This window comes from Kogia breviceps, chromosome 7 (assembly GCF_026419965.1).
Source record: "Kogia breviceps isolate mKogBre1 chromosome 7, mKogBre1 haplotype 1, whole genome shotgun sequence".
NCBI lineage: Eukaryota > Metazoa > Chordata > Mammalia > Artiodactyla > Physeteridae > Kogia > Kogia breviceps.
Genome location: NC_081316.1, coordinates 55,449,093 through 55,475,939, shown reverse-complemented (window position 1 = coordinate 55,475,939; position 26,847 = coordinate 55,449,093). Strand labels below are relative to the sequence as shown.

The 26,847-nt window shown below is 35.0% G+C and overlaps 1 protein-coding gene and 1 non-coding gene across 13 annotated transcripts in view; one reads left to right on the top strand and one right to left on the bottom strand.

Annotated features, from left to right (window-relative positions):
* Positions 1-26,847, bottom strand: part of DLG2 (discs large MAGUK scaffold protein 2) — a 2,077,851-nt gene that overhangs the window by 2,010,385 nt on the left and 40,619 nt on the right. The gene's annotated exons all lie outside the window — the stretch shown is intronic.
* On the top strand, positions 13,675-13,747 carry TRNAD-GUC (transfer RNA aspartic acid (anticodon GUC)). The gene has a single exon. It is a non-coding gene; the product is annotated as a tRNA-Asp (tRNA).

The following is a 26,847-nucleotide window of genomic DNA, read 5'->3' as shown; positions in this document are numbered from 1 at the left end:
CCACCCCCAATTTCTGCAAACTCAGTAGCCAAGCCAATATTTAGCTCAATTTTTTTTTTTTTTTTTTTTTTTTGCTGTATGTGGGCCTCTCACTGTTGTGGCCTCTCCCATTGCGGAGCACAGCCTCCGGACGCGCAGGCTCAGCGGCCACGGCTAACGGGCCCAGCCGCTCCGCGGCACGTGGGATCTTCCCAGACCGGAGCATGAACCCGTGTCCCCTGCATCGGCAGACGGACTCTCAACCACTGCGCCACCAGGGAAGCCCTCAATTTTTTATTAAGTATCTGCTTTGTGCCAGCACTCCAGGGCATTCAAAAATGAATCACATCTGAAAAAATTAGAGCATCTTATCCAAAAGCTCACAATTCAATACAGCAAACAAAAGTAGACTGTGATTATATGTTAATTTTTGGATATTAATTCATTTAATCTTCACAAAACCAATACGTGTTAGAGAATATTATCCATTTTAAATATGAGGAAACTAAGTGCAAAAAGTTTATATGCATATAAGAATTCTTATTATTCATTCAAAAATATTTGTTAAGTGTATACTGAGTCAAGTACTTCTCTCCTTTCATCTTTTTCTCTCGAATCCTCCACCTTCTTCCTATTTCTCTTCCCTTTCTTTTCCTCCTTCTTCAGACAATAAAGAAATAATGCTAGACTCAAAGGCAAAAAAAATGTAGACCATGATTACTGTTACATGAGAGGGGTTTTTAGAGAGCAATGAAAACACCTGAGAAGCCTAGAGGCATAAGATCTAGTGGGAGGAGAAAACATGGTATGAGACTGTATGCAACAGGAAGAAAAGAGGAAGTGTGAACCTGTGAAAGTATGGAAGCACAATAAAGCGACCCTGTGACTGAATCAGGTTTCATGGGGTCAGAGGAGTAGGGTGAGACACATAGTAAGAGATAAAATTAGAAAGAAAGACTTATTCCTCACCCTGGAGTTGATAACAATAACATATTAAACAACCTTTGAATGAATTATGCTAAATCTCCCAATAACCCTATTAGGAAGATGCTAATATGGTACCCATTTTATAGATAAATAAACTAAGGAACAGAAATATTTATCAACTTTCCCAAGGTCACAAAGGTAGAATTTTGAAAGACCTGGGATAATCAACCCAGAGAATCTGGTATTTAACCACCCACTGCTATTCAAGTAGATACACAATACAAAGGGAAAAAAGTTATTTTAATTTATTGAGGTATTATTTATATATAATAAGGGAAGATTTTTGAATGTCATAATCCCCAGCTTTTCTAGGTTCTCACTTACATGGTCCTCTACATTATATAGAATATGAAAGAAAAAGTGCTCCTAAGTATGAAATAAAAGCACAAGTTTAAAAGCAAATTAATGTTTAGTGTATCTTTTCAGTATTATAATTCTTTCAGAGATTGAAACACCCAGAAAAAAAGAAGCAGAAAATGAGTGGGAGCTATCTCTACCAGTTGCTCAGAAGATTTTCCAGGACAGTTTCCCTGAACTTTGTTCCTCATGAGGAGCAGGCAGGCTTCAGGCTTAGTGATTCTGTCACAGATCACCTGCTGGTATTCTCTAGGCCTCCCTGTAGAAATTCTCATTCAGAAATATTATGTATTCATTTACTTTTGTATCTCTTTCCTCCACCTATGAACGGAAGCAGTTATAGGCTTAAGGTACATGAGTGCCATATATAAACTAGCCACTGATACCCATAGGAATAGTCTACAGATAGAACAGATCATTATTTCCAGTACAGTAATATTCAGTACTGTCATACCTCATTCCCTTTCTTCTTAACCTGGTCTGTGAATACCACTTCCAGAAGAGAAGACTCTCCCAATTTAGAGAGCAAAAAGGTAAGCATTCTTTTATATACCAATGACCCTATTAAAATGGGCCCTTAATAGATAACTGGCCCCAGTTATTAATTTCTGTCAGAAAGGATTACAAATAAATTATCCTAAAACCAAAGTCATCATTTTAATGTCTCACACCTTTTCCCAACTTTATCTTATGCTAAAAGTTCCACAAAACAAAAACCAATTCATTTTGTTATTTAGAATATATGTTTTATAACCAGGTTATCTTGGGATATATGAAAAGAAACTATGTGGCTCAAAGTTAGAGATGCCAAAGTTGCTTTACTGTGATTTTATTTTTAATTGTCTAGGGTGTGCCTTTGGTTCCACTTGCTTTTGAGTAGAGGATAGAAAGAGCTTGTGACTCATGGAAAGAAATGGTTGAGAAAGAGGAGATCATTGAGAGCTTTGCAGGCTATGCTAAGGAATTTGGACTACTTTGTCTGCTTCGCAGTGTAGTTCCATGGAGTGTTTAGCTAACTTTTGTGAGAGTACAGGATCGTTCTATATGTCAATGAAAAATTAATCAGTCCATCTAAGAAAGAAAGGGAAAACTTTATTCTAGCCAAATTTGAGGATTAAAACCTGGGAAGAACAACTCATAAAGCTCCAAGAACCTGTTAGAAGTCAAGGCACAGTTATATAAAGTTTTTGAGACAGAGGGCTGTACATTAAATGTCATATTATTGATAGTTTACACAATCCAGATCTAAGTGTCATCTTTAGATGCCCCCTAAAAGATCAAGAAGGAATGTTATCTTTTAAGGAGTTGTCTTATTGGTGCTAGGAGAATGTTGCTCTTCATGGCTGAGCAGATATTTCTAACAACAGGGGAGGTTTGGCTGATGCATAATATAGATAAACAATGCACAGTAGGTGGGAGAGAGGAGGCCAAAGGAAAGAGAAATTTTTTTTATGTTTAAATTTTTCTTGTCTTGCCATAAAATATGGATTTCATTTCACACAGACATTGTAGATACTATAAACATTATAGTACCACTGGCATTACTTCATGTTTACCTCTGTGCATAGTGGTTTGCTCTTAATAATTTGTGTTGTGTAAATACATGAATAAAAAGATTTTTTAAAATCCATATTTTAAAAGTCTGAATGAGGAGAAACTGGAACTCTCATTCATTGCTGGTGGGATTATAAAATGGTGAAAACATTTTGGAAAATAGTTTGACAGTTCCTCAAAAAGTTAAACATAGACTTACCTTAGGAACCAGCGATTCTACTCCTAGGTATACACCCAAGAAAATAAAAACATATGTTCCCACAAAAATCTGTACAAGAATGTTCACAGCAGCATTATTCATAATAGCCTAAATGCGGGAACAACCCAAATGTCTATCAGCTGATAAGTGGATAAATAGTATGTGATAAATTATTATTATTATTATTAAATACGATTTGGTCATAAAAAGGAATGAAAAACTGATACATGTTACAACATGGGCGAACCTTGAAAACATCATCTTAAGTGAAAGAAGCCAGTCATAAAAGGCCACATATTATATGACTCCAACTATATGAATTGTTCAGTTTACGTAAATCTATAGAGACAGAAAGTATATTAATAATTTCCAGGGACTAGCCAGGAGGAGAAAAGGGAATGACTGCTCATGGGCACAGGATTTCTCTGAGGGGTTATGAAAATCTGAAATTAGTGATGATGGCTCTACTCCTCTGTGAATATACTAAAAACCACCAAATTATACACTTTAAAGGGGTGGATCTTATGGTATGTGAATTATATCTTGATAAGCTATTACCCAAAAAATAATCATTAAAGAAGAGTTTGAGGGACTTCCCTGGTGGTGCAGTGGTTTAGAATCTGCCTGCCAATACAGGGAATGCAGGTGCAATCCCTGGCCCAGAAAGATCACACATGCCGCGGAGCAACTAAGCCCTGCAATAAACCTTTCTCTGCTCCAAACTCTGAGGTCTGTTTGGCCTCACTGTGCGTCAGGCACATGAACTTGTGTTTGACAACATTTCCTCATTTAACAGGTAAGGAAACTGGGCCTAAAAAAGTCACTTATTTGTCCGATGTCATACAGCTAATGGGTATCATTGTTTATAAACTACATTGTTCATAAACTACAATTCCTGAGCCTGCACTCTAGAGCCCACGAGCCACAACTATTGAGCCTGCACGCCACAACTACTGAAGCCCACATGCCCTAGAGCACACACACCGCAATTACTGAGCCCACACGCCTCAACTACTGAAGCCTGTGCTCTCTAGGGCCTGTGTGTTGCAACCACTTAGCCTACGTACTGCAACTACTGAAGCCCGTATGCCTAGAGCTTGTGTCTCCCCAACAAGAGACGCCACCGCAATGAGAAGCCCGTGCACCAAAACAAAGAGTAGACCCTGATCGCCGCAACTAGAGAAAGCCCACGTGCAGCAACGAAGACCCAATGCAGCCAAATAATAAATAAAATTAATTAAATAAAATTTTAAAAAAGAGTTTGATATGCCAGTAGTACAGGGGTTTTAAGAGAGAAAGCAAGAAAGACAGGTTAGGGCTATATTATAATTATAATTGCTCAAATGTGCCATCTTGAGGAGTTCTGACTTTATCTTATGAAAGGTAAAAAGCAAAGAAATAATCATATCAGATTCAGAAAGATAAATTATTATTGATACCACTACTAATCTGAATAGAAGTGATATAATTAGTACCTATAAACTGGTAACTTTAAATTACAATGGATTACTTTCATTCACATATTGAATTATTTCTCTCATTTTTAATGACCTCATAGAACTTAGAATTAAAAAGAATATTAGAAATAATTTAGCCTAATTTCTGAAACTGAGTAGGACCCCGTGGGGCCCTCCTGGGTACAAAAGCCTTTCTGTGCCCCCCTGTTTCTTGTTTGTAAGAAAAAGGCTTCTGCCTCCTAGACCTCCCTGTGTTCCAAAAAGCAGATTCAAACAGTTTCTATCCAGGGAAGTAAGGAAATGCAGAAACAAAGGAGAAGCAATCAAGAAACAATATAAATCAGGGTCCTGGCTCCTCCTCAAGGAATATATGTAACAATATCTTTCAGTTCTTTTGCAGGAACGAAGGCCTCTACCCAGGTGGAGGAAGGTAACTTCAGGCTGAGCACAAGATTCCTGGAGCACTGCCCTGTTACCTCACTGCCAACCAATCAGAAGCAAGTCACACACCCTGCTGCCCTCACCCCAAATTTTACCTACAAAAATGCTTTCCTGACAACATTCTGGAAGTTCATGTTTTTTAAGCATGAACCACCTGTTCTTGCTTGGCCCTGCAATAAACCTTTCTCTGCTCCAAACTGAGGTTGTTTGGCATCACTGTGCATCAGGCACATGAACATGCATTCGACAACATTTCCTCGTTGAACAGGTAAGGAAACTGGCCCTAAAAAAGTCACTTATTTGTCTGATGTCATACAACTAATGGGTATCATTGTTTATAAATATGTTTTACCTTCAATAAATATCTATTATTATAATATATACTAATGGGTTTTATGAAAATTGGGTCGGTAAATGACTTTTAAAATGTCCCTCAAATCTGTTGAGATGTCTTACAAAACTACTACTGATTTGACATTTGCAATGGAACAATTAGTAGAGTAAGTGTAAAAAATACAGATTGGAATCCACAGAAAACTACTTTGAAGGATTAAAATTTTATCCACCACCCTCTAATCACAAAAATGTGATAACTTCAGCGAAATTCTGCATTATGAATTCAGTGCCCTTTTATTTCTATCCTTCACATTCTTTTATAATTAGTATATCTCCTAATACTAGACTTCTTACTGAATTGCTAATAAAATCCAAGAAATGCCCAAAGAATTTAATTCAGATGTAAATGGAATTATTTGGGTTGTTTCTGCCTCTGCTTTCAAAAACTCATAATATGAAACTGTATGCTGTTACTAAAAGCCCCACAGACTTCTCAGCTTGATACCTGAAGTAATTTAGAAAACTAAGAAAAAAAAAAATCTGTGACTGCTTTACAGCTAATTTATTTACAACAACTTCAGAACTGTGAAAACCCACCCACACATGTAAACCTACAGCAAAAGAGAAATAAATTCTTTTTAAAACAACAGCTACTTTTGGGTCCTGCTGGTGCTTTCTTCTCATTTCTTTTTCCTTACTTTCCTCCTCATTTTAGGTAACTTCAACAAGATGTTAGTTACAATTCTAAATTTACTTCTGAGTTCAACCTAACTAAGAATTACACCAAAAGAAAGGAGGTCTTGCCTCCACTTTTAAGCCATCTTCTGGAGATACATTATGTTGAAGAACTCCCCCACAGACCTGCACAAAATTGTGTGTACAAATTAAGTTGCAAAAAAATGGGATAATACCTATGTATATGACTAGTCAATAAACTATGCAAGGTCCTTTGAAGTTATAATGGAACAAAATGAGAAATTTTAGTTTATATGGAAAGGAAATTTATGAGTGAGGCTTCTTCATCTTTTAAATACCCCTATCTTCAATAATAGCTTTTTTTTTCCTTTGTAAATTTGCATAACATATGACAACACGGACAGGGGAAAAAGTGCTGACCTGTCTGTCAGCTCTGGGTTTTAAAGTAGGACTTAAAGTTCTCAAAGGTCTCTTAGATATTAAATTTTATAATTCTATGATTCTTTATTCTTCCTTTTTGTGTCATAGCACAATCATTTGATATGACATTTCATAGCCAAAAATGTCAAAGTAAACAATTTCAACACTGAATTAATGTTTTAAAGAGTAAAAGTCAGTCCCAGCCCAAAGGCATCTAAAAAGAAATGAAAATAGTCAAATATATCAGTCAGATACATATAAGATACATATGTACATACGTGTTTGTGTATATGTGGATTTAAATGTTTGAAAGAATATCAATATGTTAATATGTCTAAGTGATATTATTGTTAGGCATAGCTACAGATGATCAACTCTTCTTTATGCTTTCCTGTGTCTGAATATTTCACAATAAAAATGTAAATTTTATAAATATGAAAAAAGAGCATTTCCATTCTAAACTACCAAAAAAAAAAAGACAAAGAAAAAAAGATGGTACAGAGGAAAAACTGCCATCTTTGGTGAGCATGTCCACCCCACCACCAACATGTATCTCGTCCATGAGATAAAGATTATCAATGATGAAGTTAATCTTGACAGTGTCTCTTGGGTACTGGGTAGGCTGGAGGTAGAGGGCAGAAGCAACTGACTATCCCTTCTGACCTTCTAAGACTCTGTCAACTTGTCTGGCATGCTACCAAATGCAGTAACACCAGAAGTCCCTGAGAGTCATGGATAGGGATGTAAGTGGATCAGCTAGATGGCCCATAGAGGTGGAACTGGATCAAAGCTGAAACACTGGTACGGAATCTTCCCTACTAAGAATGGCAACTGGCTGGTTGGGTTAGGTAAATCCAATTCCTGCTATTCTGCATCATAAGAGGCCCAATCTGGGTAATTCCCAAGTTCAAAGTTGGCTCCTCTTTACTGTAAACACTAAAAATGCTTTCCCTAAATCCTACTCCCTGTCATATTCAAGGCCATATCCTCTGACATGATGGGCATTAGATTACTGAATGCCAAATGTCTAAACAAGAGGAGAGACAAGTTAAATCACCTGTATCCTGAGAAAAACTGTTCAGAAACAATTGTGTCTTACAGTCAAGAAGGAAAATGTAACAATAGAATTGGTTCAATAATATTGCTTAAAATCTTCAGTAGCTCCTTGTTAGTTTCAAGATAAAATCCTGAGAGCATTATCAGTATGTCTGGAGGGGGTGAAGTATAACTGACATTGTGTTTTGAATAACTTTCCCAAATAATTCTGAAAAATCAGTGCTCATTCCTGTGGGACATTACTGAGTTAGTAAAATAAATGTAAATACTAGACATAATATAAACTAAATAGTGTATACCTTAAAGACAAATTTGCTTTAGGTATATAAATATGAGAAGAGTAATGACTAAGCCACTATGTTACCCAAAAAGGTGAGCCAATATGAATATCTAATTAGCAGTAAGAGTTAAGATAAAAACCCAAGTTTAATGTAGTACTGTCACTCTAAATGTAATTTTTTTCCAGTCATAATTAGTTCAGTGTTTCTCAAACTTGAGTTCTTTCTTATGAAAAATAATTATGATGGACTTCCAATGTTGATTGAAATATTCATATTATAATGAAATCTAAGTACATACAAAGTTAGATAAAATATGATGCATATAATTCATTTATAATTAAAAATACTCAAATCTACAAGTTAAAAATATAGAAAGCTACAAAACATTAACATTCAAATTAATAACATTAATTTTATGAGACAGATGATATTGTTTTGCTGAAACTAATGTGTTTATGTTACATGTAATAGTAGGGAAATACAGCATCAAATTCAGATTTATATTTAATTTTTGAATTTTTGTTTCAATACTAGAGTATTCCTATTCAAGACTTCCAGTGTAACAGTGTGTCACACTGAGCAACTGAAGATCTTATCCCACTACAAACATATACAGAATGCTGCATAAAATATAGCTCCCAAATATTAAGTATATATCAAAGCTAAAAAAAAAAAAGAAGAAGAAGAAGAGGAAATCCCCAACATAAGAGAAACAGAGGGAACTCAAGTCATAATAATAATCATAGATGGTGTGACTTCAGTGGTCAAAGCAAATATCATACCCAGATATATATAATCCTAAAGCTTGGGGTCACAATTTTAATGCTTAGGCAGGGACCAAGGCAAGATCTGGAAATGAAATTCCCTTTACTAGAAACTGAAAGTTTCCTATTTATAAATAGGTTTTTTTAAAAAAACCTGAACCTTCCAGACCAAGGCAATGGCAAGAATGTTTACCACTGCTGAATGCTGTGAGTGGAAAAGGGGAGTCTCCTATGAGAAATCAAAACTCCAATCCTGCACCATCCATCAGTGGCAAAAATCCCAAACCAAGAAACTTTTAAAAACCAGCCTCAGACAGTAGGACTCCTGGAGCACCCAAGAAAAATAAACATAAAACTCATCTTTAGGAATATTTCTATAACACATGTAACTCTCATGGAAAAACAAACTCCTGATAAAGATTACAAGTCATACGCAGACTTGATTCACCATAATGGAGAAACACTAGACATAACAAATGAGTAAAACAGAGTTTTTACCTAAAAAAAAAAACCTTTAGAAACTAAAACAGAAATAAAAACATACTTTAAAAGGAAACATACTGAAAGAACCTCATGATAAATAAGCAATTTTTTTTAAAAAACAGAACTTCTATAAATAAAAAATATAATCACCAATATATTAAAATCTCAATGTATGGATTATCAGCAGATTAGATACAGCTGAAGAGAAAATTATTATATGGGAAGATGGACTTGAGAAAATTACCCAGAATGCAACACAATAAAGAAATAGAAAATACAAACGAGAGGATGAGAGTCATGGAGGATTGAATGAAAAAGGCAATCATATGTCTATTTAAATAGGAGCTTCAAGAGAGAAAGAAAGAATAAATACTGAATAGGTAATAGCTAAGAATATGCCGTAATTAATGAAAAACATGATCAGATTGAGGAAGCAAATGAATCCTATGCAAAAATTTTAAAATAAATCTTTTTTTTCTGATACATCACTGAGATACATCACTGAGAAACTGCAGATAACTAAAGACACAAAGGAAATGCTAAAAACAAACTCACAGTAAAAACACACTGAATGCAACAGAAACACAATTAGATGGAGAGTAACCTAATTATTATTTCATTAATTCACTAATATTTGTTGAATTCCAGACACTGTTCTAGGCCCTAGAACAAAACAAACAGCAGTGAACAAAACAAATAAAAAATTCCTGCCTCCATGGAGCCTACATCCTGGTGATAGGAACAGAATAATATCTATAAGTAAAAAATTTAAATAAATATAAACCCAGAACCTAAGCTTACTTTTTCTTTCATTCAATAAGTATTTATTAAGTACTTTTTACCCATATACTTTTTATGTGACAGACACTCTTCTACGCATTGGAATACATCAAGTAACAGTTTAAAATCCCTGCCTTCATGGAGCTTATATCCTGAGGATAAATAATAAACTTAAAAATATACAAAATACATAATATGTTAAACTATAAGAAATGCTATTTTTTAATTAAGACAAGATAGGTGGGAAGTGGGAGACAGAGCCAAGGTTAGAGTAGGCTGCAAGTTCAAATAAGTTAAAGTTAAGACTTAGTAAGGTGACTTTTGGGTAAGGACTTGGATTTCCAGCTAAAACTGCATTCAATAATAAAATAAAGACATTTTCAGATTAAAAAAATGACACTAATAGACTGAAAGACACTAAATGATATGTGAAAGAAACTACATACAAAAAAGAAGTGGAATATAAAAGGCAATGTTAAGCAAAAATATTCCTTTCATGTACACATTAAACATTCACAAAAATTATCCACATAACAGGTTACAATCATCCCTCTCAACAAATACTAAATACCAAGTTAATGTGCAGAACATAAAGCAATAAAATTGGAGATCAAAGAGAAAAAGAAAATCAACATAGAAATTACATTAATATTTTACATAAAATTATATTACATAAAAATTACACAGTTAAATAGTTCATTGTTTAAATTTCTGTTTTGTAATAGATATATCAAATGTCTAGCAATTAACATCACATATGAATATATGGGTTGCAGATAAAGTGCTACTTAACAGGAAAAGTTATAATTGAAATACACATATTAGAGAAGAAAAAACAGAAAACTATTAGTCAAGATTTTTTTTTTTTTTTTTTTTTTTTTTTTTTGTGGTACGCGGGCCTCTCACTGTTGTGGCCTCTCCCATTGCGGAGCGCAGGCTCCAGACGCGCAGGCTCAGCGGCCATGGCTCACGGGCCCAGCCGCTCTGGGGCATGTGGGATCTTCCCGGACCGGGGCACGAACCCGTGTCCCCTGCATCGGCAGGCGGATTCTCAACCACTGCGCCACCAGGGAAGCCCTAGCCAAGATTTTAACTCGGTTTTTTTTTTTAAAGAACAATAGATTAAACAAAAGAAAGCAGAAAAAAAGAAATAATAAATATGGGAATCAAATTTGATAAAATATAAAGCGGCAAAGAATAATACAGAGCAGATTAATGGGTCTTTGAAAAGAATAGTAAAGTTGTCAAACTTCTGACCATATTGATCATAAAAAGCAATGAGAGAAAAAAATAAACACTATTAGAGATAAGAAATAGACAATTACAATTAGAGATTTAAGATCATAAGAGAACAGTATGAACTACTTTAAGCCAATAAATTTGAAAACACAGACAAAAGTGATAATTTCCTGGAAAAATATAATTTACTTTAACTAAAGAGAAATACACAACTTGAATAGACCTATAACCATTTTAATATACGGAAGCAGAAGTCACAAAATCAACCTATAAAGACACCATGGACAGATGATTTCACAAACAAGTTTTATCACACCTTCAGGGAACTAACAACACCTTTTTTTGTACAAAATGTTCTAGAGAACAGAAAATGAGCTTCCCTAATTTTTTATGAAGCCACTGGAAACTTGGTATAAAAACTGGACAAGAACATTATGAGAAGATAAAATTATACTCTAACCTCACATATAAACATTAGCAAAAATATTTAGCAAAATTCTAAATATGACATTAGCAAGCCAATTCCAGGACTGCATTTTTAAATTACATCAGAGAATTCTTATACTCTTAAGTATAATATAATAATTAAGTATAATATAATATAATATATAATATAAGATCTATAATATTAGTAACTTCAAATTGTTCTAAATTAGTTATTTACATAACCTAACAAAAACATCCAGCAAGCACTTCTTGAAACTAACAATAATGAATTGTCACATAATAATTTTGTAACACTTTGTTGTTCACTTAAAGGTAAGATTTACACTGGGATATTGCTGAAATGGGTATTATATGGATATCTAATATAATGTTCTGGGAATCAAGTACAAAAAGTCTCTTCACTATGTATTTACTATTACATTTACATGAAATTCCATCATGTAAAACCCAAGATGATCTATTCCAGTTGAAATTTAGATGGAGAACCTAGCATCTCACTGGTTTAGCATTTTTCCTACCTCTGTCCACACTCACCCACTGACTCCAGGACTCTGAAAAATTCATTATGAAAACCACTGTAATTGACCAAAATTACTTTTAAACAAGATTATATTATAGTTTCTACATAATTTATAACTTTCGAGACCTACCATAAGAGCATATTACATCAGTCTGAAATTATTGTTCTTTACAAAGTCAAGTTAGTTTTTTATCTTGCCTGAAATCTTCTTAGCATTTGCAAATTAATTTAATTTTATAAATACATCATCAGGCCTTTTGATCTTGAAGCATTTCTTCAGACTAATAGTTTTATGTTATCTTTTGTATAACTAATGTTATTACTAAGAATTGTTTCTCTAAAATTCAAAAGCCTAAGTTTTTTATCAGCCTCAACACCTAATATCAAAAGTAAAATGAATCTAGAGCACAGATGTGGTAGCAGATGTGATGACCTGGACGGCTGATCAGATTTAACAACTCAAGAAATATTATAAGCCCACCCATGTGCACCAGGTAATCCGAATGACAGCAAAATAACAGAAAAAGCCTCACAATATCAGAGTAGAGACTTCAGAATTTTCTTTAAATGAGTAGCTTCAGTCAAAGCTTCACTATAAAGTTCATTCTCTCTTGTAGTTATGTTAATATAGAGATTTTAAAAATACATTTTATTAGATGATTAAATTCACTGAAAAGCAAAAACTCTGAAAAGCAAATTTTACATAATGGAAACTCAAAGCTTGGGAAAACTATTTTAAATAAGTAAATATCATATAAAATGTTTTTAAGCACTGAAATTGCTATTTGTATAGAAAACCAACTCCAGCAAAAAAGCAAGGTGTCTCAAATCTCAAAATCTCAAATCTTTAAAAAAAAAAATCTCTGGTGTGGTTGTGGGGAGAAGTTTTTTATCAGCCTCAACAGATAGGATACTATGAGTTAGTAGTAACACAAGCTATGAGAGAACCAGTATATAAGAAATAAATGGGTCTGTTCTCACAAATGTAGCACATGATATCACAAGTTTACATATTAGAAACTAAATCTAAAAAGTACACATAGGAGTTATTACCTGCCTGAAAGACAAAGAACCATGTCAAGTGAATGTATACATATTCGTATAACTGTATTGCTCCAAACTTCAAAGAAATATTCCTTTGATTAAATATGAATAGGTTTGCTTTACTCTTAGATTATCTTAATACTGAAATTTTAGAGTCTAAATTCTTGTTACTAGGTCAAAAATAACAACTAGTTTTTCTAACTAGTTGACATAGTTGTTATTTAAATAATCACGTTGCTGTGATTTTCTGTGTACTTCCTAGAGACACCATAATTTGGAAATGAAAAAGCCTTTGAAATCTAAATTGCAAAGTTAGTTGCAAGGTCTAGAAAAGGCCTTGTGTACTTCCTAGAGACACCATAATTTAGACATGAAAAAGTCTTTGAAATCTAAATTGTAAAATTAGTTGCAAGGTCTAGAAAAGACCATAAAATATTGTCTCATTCTTCCAGGAACTAAAATTGTTGTCTATTCCACAAGTTGCCAAGGCAATTCAATGGGGAAAGGATAGTCTTTTCAACAAATGGAGTTGAGACTATTGGAAATCCACAAGGAAAAAGGAAAAAAAAGTCTTAGAGCCTTACTTCACACAACACACAAAACTTAACTCAAAATGGATCATGGACCTGGGAATTCCTTGGTGGTCCAGTGGTTAAGACTCGGCGCTGTCACTGCTGGGGCCCCAGGTTCAATCCCTGCTCAGGGAACTAAGATGCCACAAGCCACACAGCACAGCCAAAACCAAAACGAAACAAAATGGATCACAGACCTAAATGTAAAAGCTAAAAAATGTATAAAATGTCTAGAAGGAAGGGAGGGAGGAAGGAAGAGAGAAAGAAAATATTCACCATTTGGGGTTAGGAAAGAATGTTTAGATATGATACCAAATGTATGAGTCTTTAAAGAAAAATTCAATAAATTACACAATAAAAACTATAAACTATTTTAAACCACCATGTTAAAAGTGAAAGACAAGCTAAAGATTGGAGAAAATATTTGCTATTAGTATATTTGATAAAAAAACAAACAAAGCGTATCCAAAATATAAAATAACCCTTAAAACTTAATAATAAGATGACAGAAAACCTAATTTTAAAATGGGTAAAAGGGTTTTAATCCAAGATGATAACATAGGAGGCTCCTGAGTTCACCTCCTCCCATGGATACATTGACTCTACAGCTATACACAAAACAATTCCCTCTGAAACAAATCCAGAAACTAGCTGAGCAACTACCACACACTGGGAGAATGAGAAAAAAGTCACATTGATATGGGTCACCAGTGTATCCTTGAAAGGAATGTGCACATATGTATGGCAACATGGCTTTTGCAGCTGCTGCCAGAGGACTCACCCTTTAGTCACCTGACTCTGTGGCCAGTGAGGCTTGAATTCCAGGCTCCAAAGGACTGTGGCAAACAAAGAAACACTTCTTAACCAGCTATTCCCCCACAGTTCAGTGCCGAAAAAGCAAACAGAAATGCCCATTTACCAGTCTTTTTTTTTCTTAAATATTTATTCATGTATTTATTTTTTGGCTGAGTTGGGTCTTAGTTGTGGCATGTGGGATCTTTCATTTTGGCACACAGGCTCTTCCTTGCAGTGCATGAGCTTCTCTCTAGTTGTGGCGTGTGGGCTCTGGAACACGTGGGCTCTATAGTCACGGCACGTGGGCTCTATAGTCATGGCATGTGGGCTCTCTAGTTCTGGTACGCAGGCTTAGCTGCCCCGCGGTATGTGGGATCTTAGTTCTCTGAGCAGGGATCAAACCATCATCCCCTGGATTGCAAAACGGATTCTTAACCACTGGACCACCAGGGAAGTCCCTATCAGTCTTTTCTGAAAGAGGACTTTTAGCATACTTAAAAAACTGTTACCTAAGGGTCAGATTTATAATTTAGTATGCATCTGGAGACAGACTATACTCCTTGCCAGAGACCTGGGAAGCGAGCAGACACTGGGAAGCGAGCAGACACCAAGTAGTCAGCTTCAAATACCATTATCTCCCTACAAGGAGCTTGTATACATGTCTGGCACCCTGGCTTTTACACTGCTGCAAGAGATACACCCTTTGATCTCCTGGCTCTGGTGGAAAGCAGGGATTCTGTTTGTGGGTCCCACAGGACTGCAGAAAACAAAGAAACAATTCTTAATCTACTATCCCCCCAGGGCTCTGTACAAAGGGAGCAAACAGAAAAGTCCATTTCCCAGTCTTTTCCTGAAAGAGATCTACTTGCACACTTTGAAAGCTCCTGCCAGAGGGTACAGATTCTAATCAGCCTGCATCTAGATGCTGAGATCCTCACTTTGGGGACACTGACAGTTCTTGGCATAGTCTCAACTACTGGGAATCACTAAGAACAAAGAAGGCAGCTTGGACAATCACAAAGGTTTGAAACTCAGTCTTGAGCTAGGGGCCAGGCTGAATGATAAGGTTCATCTCCTACATGAGACAACTCCATTAAGACTGAGAGAGGTGGCTGTTTATCTAATGCACAGAAACTAATACAGAAAGTCAAGGAAAATAAAGGAACAGAGAGATATGTTCCAAACAAAAGAACAAGATAAAACTCCAGAAACAGACCTTAAAAAAACAAAGATAAGTGATATACCTGATAAAGAATCAAACTAATGGCATAGAGATGCTTACCAAAGTCAGGAGAACAATTCATGATCAAAGTAAGAATTCCAACAAAGAGATGGAAAATATAAAGAAAGTACCAAACAGAAATCACAGAGCTGAGGAATATAATAACTGTGCTGAAAAATTCCATACAGGGGATCAATAGCACACTTGAAGACAGGGCTACAGAATTCATTCCATCAGAGGAGCAAAAAGAAAAAGAACAAAAAGAATAAATATAGTTTAAGAGATTTATGGGACACCATCAAGTAGACAAATACATGCATTACAGAGGTCCCAAAAGGAAAAAAGTGAAAGGAGCAGAAAGTTTATTCAAAGAAAGAATGGCTGAAAACTTCCCTTAACTGGGGAAAGAAATAGACATCCAGAACCAGGAAGCCCAGAGAGAATTTCAAACAATATGAATCCAAAGAGACCCACACCAAGACACATAATTAAATTGTGAAAAGTTAAATAAAAGGAGAGATTCTTAAAACCAGCAAGAGAAAACAACTTGTTATGTGCAAGAGAACCCCCATATAACTATCAGAAGATATTCAGCATAAACTTTGCAGGCCATAAGGGCCTGGCATGATCTATTCAAAATCCTGAAAGAAAAAAACTGCCCCCCCAAGAATATATTACCCAGCAAAGTTGTCCTTCAGAATTAAAGGATAGAGAAAGAGTTTTCCAGATAAGCAAAAGCTAAAGGAATTCATCACCACTAAACTTGCCTTACAAAAAGTGTTAAAGGGACTTTTTCAAGCTGAAATAAAAGGATGTTAATTAGTAACATGAAAATACATGAAATCCTGATACCATACACAAAAATAAACTCAAAATGGATTAAAGACCTAAATATAAGGTCAGATACTATAAAACTCTTAGAGGGAAACATAGGCAGAACACTCTTTGACATAAATTGCAGCAAGATCTTTTTTGATCCACCCCCAGAGTAATGACAGTAAAGACAAAAATAAACATGTGGGACCAAATTAAACTTAAAAGTTTTTGCACAGCAAAGGAAACCATAAAGAAAACGAAAAGACAACCCACAGAACTGGAGAAAATATTTGCAAATGAAGCAACCGACATGGGATTAATCTCCAAAATATATAAACAGCTCATGCAGCTCAATATCAAAAAAACAAACCACCCAATCCAAAAATGGGCAGAAGACCTAAACAGACATTTCTCCAAAGAAGATATACAGATTGCCAACAAACACATGAAAGGATGCTCAACATCACTAATGATTAGAGAAATGCAAATCAAAACTACAATAAGGTATCACCTCACACCAGTCAGAATGGCCAGCATCAAAAAATCTACAAACAATATATGCTGGAGAGGGTGTGGAGAAAAGGGAACCCTTTTACACTGTTGGTGGGAATGTAAATTGATACAGCCACTATGGAGAACAACATGGAGGTTCCTTAAAAAACTAAAAATAGAGCTACCATATGATCCAGCAATCCCACTCCCAGGCATATATCTGGAGAAAACCATAATTCAAAAAGATACATGCACACCAGTATTCATTGCAGCACTATTTACAATAGCCAGGACATAGAAGCAACCTAAATGTCCAACAACAGAGGAATGGATAAAGAGGATGTGGTACATATATACAATGGAATATTACTCAGCCATGAAAAGGAACGAAATAATGCCATTTGCAGCAACATGGATGGACCTAGAGATTGTCATACTGAGTGAAGTAAGTGAGACAGAGAAAGACAAATATCATTTGATAATTCTTATATGTGGAATCTTTAAAAAGGACACAAATGAATTTACCTATAAAACAGGAATATAGTTACAGATGTAGAAAACAAACTTATGGTTACCAGCTGGTAAGGAGGGGAGGGATAACTTGGGAGATTGGGATTGACATATACACACTACTATATATAAAACAGATAACTAAAAAGACCTACTGTATAGCACAGGGAACTCTACTGAGTACTCTGTAATGGACTATATGGGAAAATAATCTAAAAAGAATGGATATATGTATAGGTATAACTGATGCACTTTGCTATACACCTGAAACTAATACAACATTGTAAATCAACTATACTCCAATAAAAATTTTAACAAACACACTAAAACAAAAAAACTATAACACATGTAAAAAAAATACTAAATATAGTTTTCCTGTTTTTAAAAAAAAAATAAAGGAAAGTATTTATCTCACTGGCAAATGTAAATATATAGTCAAATTCAGAATACTCTCTTGTAATGGTAGCATGTAAATCACTTATAACCCTAGTATGCAGGTTAAGAAACAAAAGCGGTAAAAATAACTATAACTACAATAATTTGTTAATAGATACACAAAGTAAAAAGATGTAAACCATGATATCAAAAACAAAATGTGGGGTGTAGAGTAAAAAATAGACCTTTAGCATGTGTTTTAACTTGTTATCAGCTTAAAATAGACTATTATAAATATACTTTATATAAGCCTCATGGTAACCACAAACCAAAAACCTGTAATAGAGACACAAAAGACAAAGAGAAATAAATCTAAGTATAGCACTACAGAAAATCATCAAATCACAAAGGCAGAGATAAAGAAGAAAAAACAAAAGAATTTCAAAACAGCTGGAAAACAAACAAAATGGCAATAGTAAAAAACAAAGGAGCCAAAAATATACAATGGGGAAAGGACAGTCTCTTCAGTAAATGGTAAAACTGGACAGCTACATGTAAAAGTATGAAATTAGAACACTCCCTAACACCACACACAAAAATAAACTCAAAATGGGTTAAAGACCTAAATGTAAGGCCAGACACTATCAAACTCTTAGAGGAAAACATAGGCAGAACACTCACAGCAAGATCCTTTTCGACCCATCTCCTAGAGAAATGGAAATAAAAACAAAAATGAACAACTAGGACCTAATGAAACTTAAAAGCTTTTGCACAGCAAAGGATACCATAAATAAGACCAAAAGACAACCCTCAGAATGGGAGAAAATATTTGCAAATGAAGCAACTGACAAAGGATTAATATTCAAAATTTATAAGCAACTCATGCAGCTCAATAACAAAAAAACAAACAACCCAATCCACAAATGGGCAGAAGAACTAAATAGACATTTCTCCAAAGAAGATATACAGATTGCCAACAAACATATGAAAGAATGCTCAACATCATTAATCAGTAGAGAAATGCAAATCAAAACTACAATGAGATATCATCTCACACCAGTCAGACTGGCCATCATCAAAAACTCTAGAAACAATAAATGCTGGAGAGGGTGTGGAGAAAAGGGAACCTCTTGCACTGTTGGTGGGAATGTAAATTGATACAGCCACTATGGAGAACAGTATAGGGGTTCCTCAAAAAACTACAAATAGAACTACCATATGACCCAGCAATCCCACTACTGGGCATATACCCTGACAAAACCATAATTCAAAAAGAGTCATGTACCAAAATGTTCATTGCAGCTCTATTTACGATAGCCAGGACATAGAAGCAACCTAAGTGTCCATCAACAGATGAATGGATAAAGAAGATGTGGCACATATATACAATGGAATATTACTCAGCCATAAAAAGAAATGAAACTGAGTTATTTGTAATGAGGTGGATAGACCTGGAGTCTGTCATACAGAGTGAAGTAAGTCAGAAGGAGAAAAACAAATACCGTATGCTAACACATATATATGGACTCTAAGAAAAAAAAAATGTCATGAAGAGATTAGTGGAAGGACGGGAATAAAACACAGACCTACTAGAGCATGGACTTGAGGATATGGGGAGGGGGAAGGGTAAGCTGTGAGGAAGTGAGAGAGTGGCAGGGACATATATACACTACCAAATGTAAATTAGATAGCTAGTGGGAAGCTGCCGCATAGCACAGGGAAATCACCTCTGTGCTTTGTGACCACCTAGAGCGGTGGGATAGCGAGGGTGGGAGAGAGGGTGACGCAACAGGGAAGAGATATGGGAACATATGTATATGTATAACTGATTCACTTTGTTGTAAAGAAAAAACTAACACACTATTGCAAAACAGTTATACTCCAATAAAGATGTTAAAAAAACAAACAAACAAACAAAAATGGATTAAAGACTAAAGTTTAAAACCTGAAACTGTAAAATTCCCAGGGGAAAACAGGGGGTAAGCTCCTTGACATTGATCTTGGCAATGATTTTTGGATTTGACACAAAAAGCAAAGGCAACAAAAGCAAAAATAAACAGGTGGTACTACATCAAACTAAAAAGCCACAGCAAAGGAAATCATCAACAACATGAAAATCTAACCTACTGAATGAAAGAAAATATTTGTAAATCATATATCATATACAGGGTTAATATCCAAAATATACAAGACACTCAAACAACTCAACAGAAAACAACTATCTGGTTAAAAAATGGGCAAAGCCGTGAGCCATGGCCGCTAAGCCTGTGCGTCCGGAGCCTGTGCTCCGCAAGGGGAGAGGCCACAGCAGTGAGAGGCCTGCGTACCGCAAAAAAAAAAGAAAAAATAGGGCAAAGAACTGAATATACATTTTTCTAAAGAAAACATACAGATGACCAACTGGTACATGAAAAGGTACTCAACATCACTAATCAAAGAAATGCAAATTGAAACCTCAATGAGATATCACCTCACGCCTGTTAGAACAGCTATTATCAAAAAGACAAGAAATAAGTTTTAGCAAGGATGTGAAGAAAAGGGAACCCTTGTGCACTGCTGGTGGGCATGTGAATTGGTGCAGCCACTATGGAAAACAATATGGAGGTTCCTCAAAAAATTAAAAATAGAACTACCATATTATCTAGCAATCCCATTTCTAGATATATCTTCAAAGGATACGAAAACAGGATATCTACGAGATATCGCACTCCTGTGTCTTGAAGAATTATTCACGGTACTCCAGACATGGAAATAACTAAGTGTCCATCAATGGATTAATGGAGAAAGAAGATGTATTGTGTGTGTAATTATTCAGCCATGAGAAAGAAAGAAATCCTGCCATTTGTGACAACATGGATGATAATTGAGGGCATTATGCTAAGTGAAATAAGCCAGACAAAGAAAAATACTGCATGGTATCACTTATATATGGAATCCATTTTTTTTAAAGTCAAATTCATAGAAACGGAGAATAGAAAAGCGGTTGCCAAGTTTCTGAGGGGAAGAGAGGAAATATGGGAAGATTGGTAAAAGTGTACAAATTTTCAACTATGATTAAGGTCTGAGGATCTAACGTATAACATAGTGACTATAGTTGATAACACTATATTGTACAATTGAAACTTGCTAAGAGAGCAGAACTTAAATGTCCCACCCAAAAATAATTAAAAAGAGGGAGAAATAAATATGTGAGGTGATAGATGTGTTAATTATCTAGATGGTGGGAATCTTTCACAAAGTACATATCTATGAAATCACCAAGATGTACACTTAATATCTTACAATTTTAGTTAATTTTACCTCAATAAAGTTTAAAAAAAACGCTGAACTCATATTAACAGAGAGTTGATTGGTGGTTGACATAGGCTAGGGCATGGGGGAAATGGGGATATATTGGTCAAAGGTTATAAACTTCCAGTTTTAAGAGAAATAAATTCTGGGGATCTAACGTACACGGCAACTATAGTTAACAATACTGTATTGTATACTTGAAAGTTGCTGAGAGTAAATCTTAAATGTTCTCACCATAGTGGCAGCAACAACTAACTTTATTGTGGTAATCATTTTGCAACATATGTGCATATCAAATCATCACATTGTACAACTTAAGCTTACACAATATTATATGTCAATTATATCTCAGTAAAACTTGGGGGGAAATGGGCAAAATATTTAAAGACATATTTCACCAAAGAACATAAATGAATGGCTAGTAAGTATAAAAGAAGATGCTCAGCATCTTTGGTCATTGAAGAAATACAAATCAAAATCAAAAAGTTACTACTACATACCCACTAAATTATCTAGAATCAAAAAGATACACAATACTAAACGTTGGCAAAGATGTGGAGAAACTGAAACTATCATACATTGGTGGTGCGAACATGAAATGGCACTGCCAATTTGAGGGATAATTTATCAGTTTTTTTTAAAGTTCAATATAAATTCACCATATAACCTAGCAAATTCACATCTAGGAATCTACTCAAGAGAAATGAATACATATGTCAACACCAAAACATTTACACAAATGCTCACAGCAAAATGATTTATAATATCCAATACTGGAAACTATCCAAATGTCCATCTAATGGTGAATGAAATATTTTTAACAAGATATACCCATACTGGGGCTTCCCTGGTGGCGCAGTGGTTGAAAATCCGCCTGCCGATGCAGGGGACACGGGTTCGTGCCCCGGTCTGGGAAGATCCCACATGCTGCGGAGCGGCTGGGCTCGTGAGCCATGACCACTGAGCCTGCGCGTCCGGAGCCTGTGCTCCTCAATGGGAGAGGCCACAACAGTGAGAGGCCCGCGTACCACAAAAAAAAAAAAAAAAAAAAAAAAAAAAAGATATACCCATACTATGGAATACCACTCGGCAATAAAAAGGAATAAACTAGTGATACAGGCTACAACATGGGTAAACTTCTAAAACATTATGACAAGTGAGACCCTACATGTGAAAGATTACATACTGTAAGATCAATTTATACAAAATGTCCAGAAAAGACGAATTTACAGAGACAGAAAGCAGATACAGTTGTGGACTGGGGCTGGCAGCGAGGAACTTTTTATGATAATGGGAATGTTCTAAAACTGGATCATGTGACGGTTCCACAACTCTATAAATTTACTAAAAATTTTTGAACTGTTGTATTATAATGGGTAAATTTTATGGTATATAAATTAAACCTCCATAAAGCTGCTTTTTTGGAAAACTGCAAACTTCCATCTTTCTTTGCTTTTACTGACGTGAGTGACAAAAGTACTTTCAAAAACCCTGAAATTCCTGTCAATATTACAATACAGAAACTATATACATGATTCTCAATTTAAGATTTGAGCCACTGTTCACCAGTTTTCAAAATTTCTCTCACATTTGGCAGTTAGAAATCTAAAGTAACAGTATAATGAAGGCAAGAGGCATATTTGGCAGTTATGATTTGAATGGATAGAGCATAAAAGAAAACTCTTGTCAAATCAACTCCAGAAGAAATGTTAGCACATACGGTTCTACACTGACAGACAGCACTGTATACTAACTTCACTATATTATAAATCTGCAAATGTTCCAATAAAATTTTTGCTATAAGCATCATTATTAAATGTTCTAATCAGACCCTGGTGCAGTTCTCATTGAGATTTCTCTCCTGAATAATTTAATAATGATGTTTATAGCAATAAGTTTATTAAGCATTTACAATATTTCAGTTACCATGCTAAGTATTGCACATTTAAAATCTCATTTAATCCTTGCAACGATCTTATATATTTTTACCTCCCTTTTACAGATATGGAAATTGAAGCTGGGAGAGATTGAGCCTCAAGATTACACAGCTAATAAGTGCCTTATCTCCAAGTTGATTTAGCAGTCCATTTTCTTAACCACAGAACTATGCTTTCTACTCTTCAAAGCAAATCACACCTTGGCTTCAAAGAAAAACTGTATTACCAGAGCATGTCCTTGTAGGCTCCAGCTTACAAGCAAGAATGCCCACTATTGCTGGCATAATTCTACTGTGAATATTGGAGTCAATATAGAAGAAAGTCACCAGCAGTGGGTGAAAATGAAGTTGATCCAGGCAATTTTTAAATGACCTTGAACTATTTCCAGCCTAGAGTCCTTGTAAATATGAAAAGGTTTAAGACTGATGTCCAATTTAGAGCTAAGCATTCCTGAATACCAGTGAGAAGAGAAAATGAGAGAAGAGAAATATTTACCATTTGTAGTGACCATCAGGTTTTAGCCAAAGAATATGCTACACTCTTCATGTATCTTATTTCATATATCTTCAAAACCAACTCCATAAGTATTATTATCTTCAATTTGCAGATAAAAACTATAGGATTCTAAGAAGTCAATTAACAAATTGACCCAAATCACACAGTTAGTAAGTGGCAGAGCCAGGATCTAATCTAAAAGTCCATGTTCTTTTCAGTATACCATGTCAAACCCCAGTCTTCTATTGCTTATTTTAGAATTGCTTTCCTCCAATCCAAAAATGGCCTCCTCTTATGCCTTTCATCAATTAGTATTCTCTAAAACTCTATCAGGTAATTCTGACTCATTCATTCATTCATTCATTCCATTTGTTGAGCCCATTTATGTACCGGTCAGAGCTACAGATAAAAGATGAGTTCGATGATAGTCTAGTGGTAAAGAGATTTGTGTAAAATAATTATAATAAAATGTGATAAATAAGCCCAAGGTACAATGCAAACATGGAGAAGGGAGTATCTAAGTTATTTCTACTATTCTTTCCTACCTATAAGACCTTCAAGATGAAATATATATTTCTTGCCTCACCTTCAAGGCCTTTAATCCCCCTGTTCATGTTTATTTTCAATGTAGTATTGATTGAGCATCTGTGTATAAAAAGGCTGCATAACATAATGAAAAGAGGATAAACTTGGAGTCAAATAGATGAAAGTGTCAATCAATTCTCTGTCACTTACTAGCTATGTAAACTTGAGTAAGTAGCTTTACTTCCTTCAACCTCAGTGGGCTTTTAAAATCAATTTTATTAGGGTATAATTTACATAAAATAAGATTCATTTTTAAGTATGCAGTTTGATGAGTTTTGGTAAATGTCTACACTCATATAACGAACACACAATCAAAATATAGAACATTTCTATCACCATAAAAGTGTTATATGAAAATGTTTATAGCAGCTTTTCCATAGTAGCCCCAAACTGGAAACCAAATATCCATGAGTAATTAAATGGATTTTTTAAAAAGTTCCCTTGCACCATTTCCTAGTCAATCTGTCCTCCCATCTCAGACTCTAAACCTCAGACAACCACTATCTACTTTCTGTTAAAATAAATCAGGTTTGTAATAGAATTTCATAAAAATTAGAATCATATAGTATGTACTCTTTTGTATCTGGTTTATTTTTTTTTCAGCATAATGTTTTTGAGATTCATTTATGATCTTGCATGTAGTTTGTTCCTTTTTATTACTGGGTTGTATTCCATTACATAAATATATCACAATTTGTTTATCTATTCATCTACTGATGAACATTTGGGACCCCGTTTAGGGCTACTATGAATAAAGCTGCTACAAACATTCTTACACAACGCTTTGTGTGAACAAAATTCTCATTTCTCTTAGGCAAATATATTCAAGTAGAATGGCAGGTTCAGATAAATATGAGCTTAAGTTTTTGAGAAACTAACAAACTATCTTCCAAAGTGGTTATACGATTTTACATTCCCACTAGAATTGTATGAGTTCCTACCAACATTTGTTATTGTGAGCTAGCTAAAGTTGGGTACTGGTATCACCCTGTGGCTTTAATTTACATTTCCCTAATAACTAAAGATGGTGAACATATTTTAATGGGCTTATTTTTCATTTAAACATCTTATTTTGTTAAGTGTCTTAAATATCTTTTGTTCACTTTTTTATTGGGCAGGTGATTTGTCTTCTTATTCTACAGTTGTTAAGTGTTCTTTATAAACTGTGAACACAAGTCCTCTATCAGATGTATGCATTGCAATATTTTCTTCCAGTCTCTGGCTTCCCTTTTCATTCTTTTCAAAGTATCTTTTGACGGGTAGTTTTTAGCTTTGACTGAGTTCAATTTATCAATTGTTTCTTTCATACTTTGGGGGTCCGGGCTTCCCTGGTGGCGCAGTGGTTGAGGATCCACCTGCCGATGCAGGGGACACAGGTTCGTGCCCTGGTCCCAGAAGATCCCACATGCCATGGAGCGGCTGGGCCCATGAGCCATGGCCAGTGAGCCTGTGCATCCGGAGCCTGTGCTCCGCAACGGGAGAGACCACAACAGTGAGAGGCCCGCGTATCACACACACACACACACACACACACACACACACACAAAAAAAAAAAAAAAAAAAAAAAAAAAGGATACATACTTTGGGGGCCCTAAGAAATCTTTGTCTACTTCATGCTTGCAAGGAATTTCTCCTACGTTTTCTTCTAGAGGTTTTATATTTTCACTTCTTATGCTTAGATCTGTGATCCCTTCTGAATTAATTTTTCTGTATAATGTGAAATAAGCATCAAAGTTCATTTTTTCCACATAGTTATCCAGTTGTTCTTACACCATTTGTTGAAAAGACTATTGTCTCCCCTATTGAAGTATTTTGGCACCTTTGTCAACAAATTAATTCAACTATATATTGGATCTATTTTTTGGAATCTCTACTCTGTTCCATTGATCTACATGTCCATTCTTGTGGCAATACCATACTGTCTCGATTAGGTTAGCTTTACAATAGGTTTTGTAATTAGGTACTGTAAGTCCTCCAACTTGGTTCTTCTTTTTCAAAATTGCTTTGGCTAGTCTAGGTATTTTGCATTTCTATATAAATTTTGGAATCAGCTTGTCAATTTCTAAAAATTCTGAGATTTATATATACATATATCAGAAATTAAACTATATAGATATACAGATAGTCCATCTGATCTGATGTCATGTAAAGCCAGTGTTTCCTTATTTTGTCTGGATGACCTGTTCATTGATTTAAGTGGGGGGTTAAAGTTCCCTACAATTAGTGTGTTACTGTCAATTTCTCCTTTTATGTTTGCTAATATTTGCTGAATGTATTTAGGTGCTCCCATGTTGAATGCATATATATTTACAATTCTTATATCTTCTTACTGGATTGATCCCTTTATCATTATGTAATGTTGTAATGTCCTTCTTTGGCTTTTGCTACAGTCTTTGTTTTAAAGTCTATTTTGTCTGATAGAAGTATTTCTACCCTGGCTTTCCTTCATTTCCACTTGCATGGAATAACTTTTTCCATCCCCTCACTGTCAGTCTGTGTGTGCTTTAGGGCTGAAGTGAGTCTCTTGTAGGCAGCATATATGGGTGTCATTTTTGTATCCATTCAGTCACTCTATGTTTTTTGATTGGAGCACTTAGTCCATTTATATTTAAAGAAATTATTGATATGTATGTACTTGTTGCCATCTTTTTTTTCATCTTTCTCTGGTGGTTTTTAGAGTTCTTCTCTGCTCCTTTCTTCTTTTGCTCTCTTCCCTT